At 34.0% G+C, this 10,204-nt stretch overlaps 1 pseudogene; it reads left to right on the top strand.

The window, feature by feature from the left end:
- The window catches only part of LOC113772941, a 31,648-nt pseudogene extending 25,023 nt beyond the window's left edge, over positions 1–6,625 (top strand).
- Positions 6,626–10,204: the final 3,579 nt, after the last annotated feature.

Raw genomic sequence — 10,204 nt, 5'->3', positions numbered from 1 at the left:
CCAACGAACATCAGGGCAAGTTTATAGGGGAAGATAAGATGACTGTCTGATACAGCTGGGAATGGCAGTCCCACTTCTGCTGGCACAATAATTGTCCTTCAATAAGGACATTGCTCCGGCTGTATTACCGCGTTGCTTTTGTTCTTTGTCCTACTGCTCTACTTTTCCGAAGGAAATCGTGTTGCACGACTGCTATTTTGTATTGCAGGAACAAATCAATAACCCAATAGCCTCAAAAATAAGAGAATGACCAAAGAATCCCCGAAAGTTTTGGTAGGCCCATAATCTAAGATATCTATCTATCTAACTATATAAAAGCGGGAGTTGGACAATGAACAGTCCATTTTTTGTCAAGCGATTATAACGTAATTTTCAGCAACTTTGAGGGCAATAGGCAACAAAATAGCCAGCAGCCGATGACTTCAGCACTCCTCTCCCGCAATTGTCATTGGAGTCAGTCGATTCGGATCTATCATATGTGTATATCCCCACTACCGGCCCCACAAACTTTTCCTATTGGTTTCTTGAATCTGATTGTAGGGAGCTTTATCTTCAAAATTTTTTTTCCCCAAAAAATAAAAAAGCAACCCTGATATCTATCTATAATATCTATCTAAACATCTTATATCTACATAATAAAAGAGAGGGTTGGGTAATGAATAGTGACTTTTTGGTCAAGCGGTTATATGATAATTATGGGTAACTTTGATGGCTTTTGTATTTGTTGGCTTTTTCCTTTTTTCTTTTTGCGCAAATTAAAACATTTAATCAATATAATCACAATAATTATTTTTCTTTCATATTTTTGTAAAATGTCGCTCACTAATATTAGATCATTAATCTACATTAAGAGCCATGTATTATTACATTGTTTTCGAAATTTACAATACTTTAATTTTTTTAATGTAAGAAACAATCTAAATAATGTTGCATGTTTGATTAAAAGAATAATAAAAAAAATATCATACAACATTGCTTTTCAATTTAGAGTAATTTAGAGCCATTAAGAATAATAGTTATTGGATCTTAAGAAAACAAAAAAGAACTAAAATGTGATGTTTATGTAGGAGAAATAGCAATATAATAAAAGGTGGGACAGAGAGTAGCACAGAGTGTGGGACAGAAGATCCGTTGTGCGCAACTAAAGGGCAGTTACCCATGTATGATTAGTGATGATAAGGGATGAGGTTTCTGACAGTCTTACTGACTTTCCTCAAGGTTTTCAAAATATGAACCACCTCCCCTAAAACTAATTAGGGGAGGTTTCTGAAATGACTTACCCATATGGCCGTTATTTCAGTTAAGCACACTTAATGATGATTTAATTAATTCAGTTAACATAATCACGAAATATCACGTTTGTTATAGGGGTAATTAAGTCATTTCACCATATAATCTATAATAATCAGGCCCCATCAATCTGACAGAGGAGGTAATTGATATTTTGAAAATCTCAGAGGAGACCAGTAAAACTGTCAGAAATCTCAGGGGAGGTTTCTGAAATTATCCCTAAAATAACTACTTATTAGGTTCATCGGTAGGAAGTTGTATCCCACATTGATTGAAGAGTTTGAGAAAGAGTGCTTAATATTTAAATAAGGGTTTGAAACCTATTAGTTTAAACTTGTCCATTAAGGTTGGGTTCCCATATCTTTTTGGTGGGTTCTCTCATATTTTTCTTCCACCATTAATGAGAACAAGGCTGCGGTTGTTAACTAATGACAAGTGGCCAATGGCTAAACTAAGCAATTAATTTTAGCTTGCTTTATATATCCTACAAGGCTTCTGCAATTGTTTAGATATACTAAAAGCCTGTTTATATATTCTAAGCTCCACCCCTTCCCCCAGTCCACTCCTCTATGGGAATTTTCTTTTTCAAAATGTGGTAAGTTTTGTATAAAAGTTGGTAAGTTCAGAAAAAAGTGATATTTTTTTACTAAAAACCTAGTAAGATATGTTATTTAAAGAGTAAATTACATAAATTATGAAACTTATATAAAAAAATATATTATTGGTTGCACTAAATTAACGTTCACAATCGTGTTCTCGTAAAAACCTAAAATAGTAGGTTAAAATCTATACGTGTCATTATATAAGCCCCTCATTTATGAGTTATGATAACTCCTCCGCACTTCAACTTTTCCTATCTCCTATGATAAAAAATTTAACTTTTTAATGATGTCTATTATATTTAAAACAAAACCTCGAGTTGCCATTACTTGTACAACCCCAGAAACCATGCATCCTTTGAACTCTTAAGAAGACTAATTATTTCTACAATTCACCACTCCATGGCAGGGTAAAGACTAATGTCATAAAAGCTTGCTTGACAACTGAAATTAACTGTAAGGTACATTTGTCTTTTCATTAACAGGTTGAGAAATTGTAATAGTTTTTAATTATATCAATTCCCCTCCTGTTTAACAGTGAAGTTTCTAGACATGACTGTAAATGAACACCAGTGTTGGGGTAAGCAGTGGTCCTCTGTTACTGTTTGGCGCCACTCTTCTTTTTTTTTTTTTTTTTGTCAGTTGGTAGAAACCCGACTATTAACTTTACAACCCTTAGTCCACAGTACACCTCAAAAGCCATGGTAATTAGTGAGGACTCTTCTTAGTTGGTGTGGTTTGTATTCTTCGTATTAAAGCTAAAGAGGGTCCAGCATACAGCTCAGGAGGGGGCATGTGAGAGTCTTTGCATCCTCATCTTGACGGGGACACCTGCATAATTGCAAAAGGGGTCCCACCAGGATGAACTCTTTTTATTACTGTTTGGCGCCATTCTTCTTAGTCGGTGTGTCTTGTGTTCTTCGTATTAAAGCTAAAGAGGGTACAGCATACAGCTCAGAGGGCATGTGACAGTCTTTGCATCCTCATCTTAACGGGGATACCTGTCCATAATTTATTTCCTGCAGAATTGCAAAAAGGGTCCCCATCAGGTTTCTTTCCTCCTCTTGCTTTGAGGTATTCTATCTTCCACTCTGATCCTCCTGAACATTTTATGATTGTTGACTATGCAGTAATAGTATATCAAAATTTTGTATCCTTTGCACCTCCCCTAAACCAAGAGGACAAAAAAAAAGCCTTTTACTTATCAAATATTAAGAGAAATTGTTTTACCTTGGTAGTTGCATGAGTTCTAAGACTACTGTTCCTGATGTCAATTTTCATTCTGCCCATGAGTCACTTTTTAGGTGGAAAATTTTTCCTATCAAATCATTGTTTGGTTGTGCTAAGCTGCTCTGAGCAGGTAGCATTACCCGTTGATGGCTTTTCGCATAATTATCTAACGTACAAATACTCATCTAACTGTACTGTGAGTGATTTAGTATTGGTACTATTATATGCAAAATGACATAAAAGCAACTCCTATGTAGTTGAATTTCACAGAAATTAGCTTGTCCGATTGCTTTGAACTGGTTTGCCATACTCTCTTGATAGGTTGCAATTTTATCATTTATTTTATTATTAATTTCCCCTATTATCTGACCTGATGTGGATTAATTTCTAGATTCTACTCATTTTTGATATTTCACATTTATTTCAGGGAGTAGAACGAAAATATGATAACAAGTGCCAATTTGATAGAAAAAGAGTCCGAATAACAGAGTTTGGCCCAGGGACATTTTTGGAAAAGAAGATGTCATGTCCATTTTGGTAAATGATGCGAAGGGAGGACGGCTAAAGGGTTTCTTCTTGCTGGTAGGAGCCGCCGCACATGAAAGGAGGCATGGGATAGGAATTAGAATAAATTGTGCAGAGAACAAGCACTATAGGAGTTTAGCTTTTCTTTTAACTTTTCTCCTTAGTATTTCGTCCTGTAGTGGCTTTTGCTCCTGCGTCTGCCAGGAGCAACTAGGAACAAGCAAATTGGATGATGACTTTTCCTTTCGTTCTTAGTTGCTTTTCTTTTCTTCTCGGTAGGAGTAGACAAGGGATGATTTAAATCCCTTTGTCTAGTCAAGGAACAACGGAGGCTTTGGATCGCCTAAAATTGTGAGATCGATTTAATTTTATCTGTTTCTTTTATTTATTGGTATTCGCATATTCCTTGATTGCTAAGCTTATGGTTATTTAATTAATTGGTTGTCTTGGATCCGGATAATTAATTGATTGGGTAATCTATTGTTAATTGGGGTATTAAATCCGTAATTGTTTAATTACCTCAAAATAGTGACAACTGGCACGATTAGAATCGTGTCAGGGGGATACGCGGGCTAATCTAAAATAACCCTGGTAGTGCATTATTTGGTTAGAATAGGGCTCCTCTAATACGTAAGGCAGTTGGGGAATTAAATTCTACGGGCGTACCTAGAATTATTTCTCAATTAAAGCAATGATTAACGGGCGTACCTTGATCACCGACACAGTAAGGAGGGGTTGACTGCCATCGCTTGTTTGGTAGTTATAACCTATTTATTAATAAATAATTGGAATTGCATTTGCTTATCGATGATCAATTAGGTGAACCATTGCTGAAGTTATTCCTTGGCTAGATCCTTTGATTTTAGTAAATTGTTATTTAATTTCTAGTTGTTTTTTTTATTTTTTATTATTTTACTTTTAGTTGGATTGCTTAAATTGTCACCCTTGAGATGAAAACACCCCCTTGTCACTGTGAATTTAAAAAGAAACAATTACTCCCAGTCCCTGTGGATTCGACCCTGCTTACCACTATCTACAGAAATTACTTTTAGTTTGAGCAGGTTTTATTATTGCACAGGCTTCGACAACCTGTCATCTCTCTCCGATATTCTCCTGTTCTATGTTTGAATCAGCAGCTAGAAGTTACACGCTTTTTCCAATATTTTATTGTCTCCCATTGTACAGCTATTCAAAAACAAGTGCCTATCAAGACCATCTATAGGCCAACAGCCATTTAGACTATTGGTCACCACAAGACATCTAAGATCTTGATGGGTGAAAAGTTAAGGGTTTAAATTTTGTTTCCTATCAAGTGATCACTATATGTGGCTTGCCTAGTTCAGTGACTCCATGCACTCGTATGGTCCCTTCCCCTTAGAATATGATAGATTAAATTATAAAGATATTATCGTTGCGATAAAAAAAAAAAAATCAAGACCAGCTATAGATTGAGAAAGATGTGGATGATAAAAGTAGTAGTTGGAATGCATAATAATCTGAGTGGGAGGTAGATGGAAGAAGTGGTATTCTATTATTGTGGTTGTCCTCTACTATTGCTTCCAATGTTGCTTAAACCTTTTCTTCTAGGTGGGGTTGGGGGGGGTGGGGTGGGGTGGGGATGGTAATGTTAGATGGAAGAAGTGGTAAGAGGAGCAGAATCAGCTGCAAAGTCCTTTTTTTAAATAAGAATAATGTCATCCTGTTGGCGTAGTCAACGTGTCAAAAGAAAAATTAGCTGTAGGTCTTGAAGTTAGTTTTCGGACTTTCTGGTTATCCAATTTATTACTCCCTCCCTTTTTTTATAACTGACGTTTAAGGTTTTGCACACCAATTAAGAAAAGTTTTTCATTGTTTAAATCTATACACTACTTTCCTTTTGTACCCTCATTAATTGTCCAATTCACCCATATTTTCTCTCACTAGAGTATTAAATGGTGCTGTTTTACTAGGCCAAAAGCAATGCAAACTAACTCCCACCAATTATGAAAAGAGAGATAAAAGGGTAAAATTGTGAAAAAATAATTAATGCTGCATGGGGATAATAAAACGACAGATAAAAGTACTTAAGAGCAAATTTCTTAAACGTCAGTTATAAAAAAAGGGAGGGAGTAGTTGGTTGACGATCCTAATGTTATTTCACTGTCCTATTTGGTTCAACTCTTGTTACAAAAAATAAAATTCCTGATCAGGACATCTTTTGCGTTAGAAGACTATTATACTTCCTCCTCTGTATTTTTATGCGTGGTTTGCATTAATGGGATGTGTTTCTTGTCAGAGGTCTTCTAAGCTAAATTTAAGGTTCGTTCTAAATAAGCCATATTTGGTTTTTATATGAATATGACTATGCAACTACACCGTAAATACATCGGGTAAGATAATTTTCCCAATCCTTGTTTTCCTCTTTTTGTTTTTTTTCTCTACACCAAGCTCCAAGTTCGACAAAAAGATCTAGCCATCTTTGCTTATGTTGTTTAGTAATACTGTTTGGTTATTACTGTCTTCATGATTTCTGTAATTTTGTTGCTTAGACTGTGGTTGACCTTATGAAGTCAAGTTTAATGGATCCTGGGATGACTAACACATCTCTTTTCCTAAATCTCAGGTACAAATTGGCATACCCATCAAATAACAGCAGCATTTTGGATCCAGTGGTCGAAAACAACTATCAACTCTTTATGGTAGAGAGACTAATCATGATGGAAGACGACAATGATCTGAGCCTCACAGATGATCCAAAAAAGAGTACAAGGACATGGCAGATACCTGTTTATACAATGGACACAAGAGAATGCTGATCCTTTTTACTCATAATACATCTGAAAAGAGTTGTTCCCTTTGAGATCACTTGTTAGATGGCAAAATGTCGAGCAGAATCGCATGTTGATTTCAACTGGAGGGGGATAATGTATCTCGTGTTGAATTCTTGATTCTTGTGGCTCTTTGAACAAATTACGAGTAATGAAATTTTTCCATCTTAGGTGAGCTCAGGGTTGTACATTGTGGCTTAATATTTTCTTTTACACTGTATGTAAAAAGCAAAAGTGCAAAACCAAAAGAAAAACAGGATTTAACAGCCTAGCTTTACTCTAAAATAGTATTATTTAGATGAAAAACAAAGTTGACAATGTGAACTCAATATAGCGCAAGGGAGTTTTAGCATTTGACATCTTCGAAGAAGAGTGCTTTCAAGTGGGTTGCCACCAATGTTTTCAGAATCGGACCGGACCAGCTGGTTCGACCGATTGAACTGCGAACCGGACATGTCATCGGTCCGGTCTAGTGCTAAAGCTGGAGAGTAATGAAAAACTGCTGGAAACCGGATGACTCGAACGTACCGTGAAAAATCGCTTAGACCGTGAACCGGCGATTTTTGAAACTTTTCAAAATAAATTTCGAAATTGCGACCACCAAGAATTGAACACCAGAATAGCGTTTGTTACAAGGAGCCCTTACCATTGAACCATAGCCTTTGTGTTGATATTTACTTAACTTATTAAGTGAAAAACTAAAAATACCCCAAGACACATCAAACTTATTTCTTTGTTTGCTTCAGTTCAACGGATTCTCCTCAGTGAATAAATGCAAAGAAAGTTAGGTAAGATTAAATATAAAAAATATATAAATGCAAAGATAGTAATAATTGTTAGTATATGTATATATATATATAATAAATTAGGTGAATATTAAAGGTGTTAGGGCAACCGTTAGAAAAATCCTTTAATAAAATAGCTTTTTCAAATTATTTTTTTAATTTTTGTAAAAAAATATACGACAACGATTTAATGTGTGTAGAATAAAAATAATCAAGAAATAGATTTGTGAAAAAAATAAAAAAAAATTAAAATAATGACAATCCAAACAAGGTCTAATTTAGTAACTAAATTAAATTGTTTAGATAAGTTATTATTTTAAAATTTTTTAATTACATCAGAAAAACTTGTGCCTTACATCATAAATACATTGTTGGTATATCAATGTTGGTTAATGTACTCCCCTTGATTATTAATGTAATCCCCTTGATTTTTTAATTTGTGAAAATATATAAAAATACTCAGACTTTTTATTCAGTTACAATCTCATAATAAAATAGTGGCTGAAATGCAATAACAGATAGAAAGATTGAGTAGGGATATTCTTGCTCAATCGACATTGTAGACAAGTATTTAGGGAAAAAATTGATAAATAATTATTATTTTAAAAAATATTTATAATTACATTGTACATATTCGTACTTTACATCATAACTCCTTGATTTTTTTTATTTGTGTGAATAAACAAAATACTTAAAAATTTTAATTTCAATTACAATCTCAAAACAATATCATAGGTAGTAAGATTGAATAAGGATATTGTTACCTATCTGACTAGTAGATAAGTATCAAACAAGGGAATATTGATAAATAATTGGATGCTAATAACAATTTTCTAGTGGACAAAAAATGTGAATATGGAGAATTTTTTTTCTTTTCTTTTTTTTTTCCAATGAATATGGACTGAGTGAGAAAGTAAAATGGCCGAATTGAAAACACAAATTTGGTATCTGGCTGGATATCAAATTTGAAAACACAAATTCTAGATTCTTTTGATAGAGGATATCAAGTTGGATATTTTTTAGTACTATTTCAAGAAGGTTCCACATTCCTCTGAAGTCTCATGTAGACCCATCTCAAATTTGAATTGCATCATTACCAAGTTGGGCCTGACAATAGCTAGTACCATGTTCTTGGACAACAGCCTTCAAAGTTTAAGCTTGTAGCCGTATGCAGTCAACTGTTTCCGGAAAGAAAGATGTTAACTGAAGTTGCATGCACCAAAAAAAAAAAAAAAACAGTGAACCAGTGAACTGGCCGGTCGGACGATCAACCCGCGAACTGGTCCTTTCTCCGGTTCATTGGCTAGTCCAGTTCTGAAAACATTGGTTGCCACAGGAATTCATGTTCATGTAAGAAGTCAATCTTATATGGTTTTTGGAAATGCTTGTAGAGCTTCTTCCTCTTGGAAGGAAAATGCAGTGTTGCATTAAATGGTTAAACAATTCGAGAACTCCCTTTACCGCTAGCACAAATGTGAATTATAGTCCATTGGAAGTTAGTATAAGTAGGTGAAAAACTTTTTGGGGCTTACCTTACATTAGATGAAAAAATCTTAATGGCTTGCCTAAAAATTTGAACCTAGTCAATTAATATTCTCTAACAAACTAATGGTAACTGATGCATTCATAATTACAAGCATTCATGCATATGGTAGCCAAAAAAATATACACATAGGAGTACATGCATCTATGGCTACTGGACCAATCCTAGTGGTTCAAAGCTCTATTACACTCTCACTCAAAAATAACTAAACAAAAAAAACCTCATTCTTTTGCCAGAGAAGGACCTGTCAGAGCACAAACATGTAATTGAATGATATTTCTACAAGAACTATGTAAAGTGCCACAAAGAGAAACTTGTCCAAGCAAAAATATGGAATTGAATGATATTTCCACAAGAATTATGCGTAGCAACTGAAAGACAAATTCAGAGACGAAAAAGAACTAGGATATCTGTACCTTTAAATTCACAGGAATAGATTTATCCTTTATGTCTAAAGTTCATGATACAATAGGTACAATATGTTTATTTTTCCAAAGTTATGATAAAATACATATAATACATTTATTATTTGAAAATCAATGATAAAAGCGGGCAAAACATAATGCGTTTATAAGTTTCACACTTATTGTATTAATCCAATTGAGATCTCCATCCATATCCGATAGCCCAGTCCACCAGTCAGTCAAGACTATAATAACTAGACCACATTATTGGATCACATTTATTCTGTGAAAGAAAACAGAGGCATGAATATTACAACTCTGTCATAGTGTCCAAAACGAATGTACATGGTAATGCATTGGAATTCCCACATCAATCTGCCATCACACTCCTACAGCTTTAGTTTAATTTTTGCTTTCTCTACTCAGGGTTTTTTTTTTCCCCCGATTCCTACATGGAATATTCACTTTTATATCTTTGAAGAGATTAGAGCTTTGAAAGCTGAAATATAAAGGCTGCAATTTTCATAGTGGAAATTATTATTATTTTTTATATGAAATTATTTTTTAAAAAATGGAAAGAAAAATAATTCATAAAAGTGTGTACATTGCCAAAAAAAAAAAAAGCAAAACCAAGAGAAAAATAGGATTTAACAGCCTAGCTTTACTCTAAAATAGTATTATTTAGATGAAAAAAAAAGCCAACAATGTGAACTCAATATAGAAGTATAGTTCATAGACAGTAAGAATTAGTGAATAATGCTACATGAGAATAGAATCTAATTGATTTATAGAAGATCAAAAGCATACAGACTGCAACTTGTAATTTTAACTTCCATTCACCTCAAAAAAAATGAAAAAAAAGTAAAGACAAAATTAGAAGAAAGGAAAAACATAAAGTTTGTAAGCATATAGAAAGGTATTTACCTTAACATCCAAATGGAAAATTCCGTGAGAGTTCATATAATTTTGTAATCAATGAGATTCCACAGTTATGTAATACCATTCATTGATTTATTCATAT

Source organism: Coffea eugenioides, chromosome 6 (assembly GCF_003713205.1).
Source record: "Coffea eugenioides isolate CCC68of chromosome 6, Ceug_1.0, whole genome shotgun sequence".
Taxonomy (NCBI): Eukaryota; Viridiplantae; Streptophyta; class Magnoliopsida; order Gentianales; family Rubiaceae; genus Coffea; species Coffea eugenioides.
Note: the sequence above shows the minus strand (reverse complement) of the source record. Positions and strands in the feature narration are given on the sequence as shown.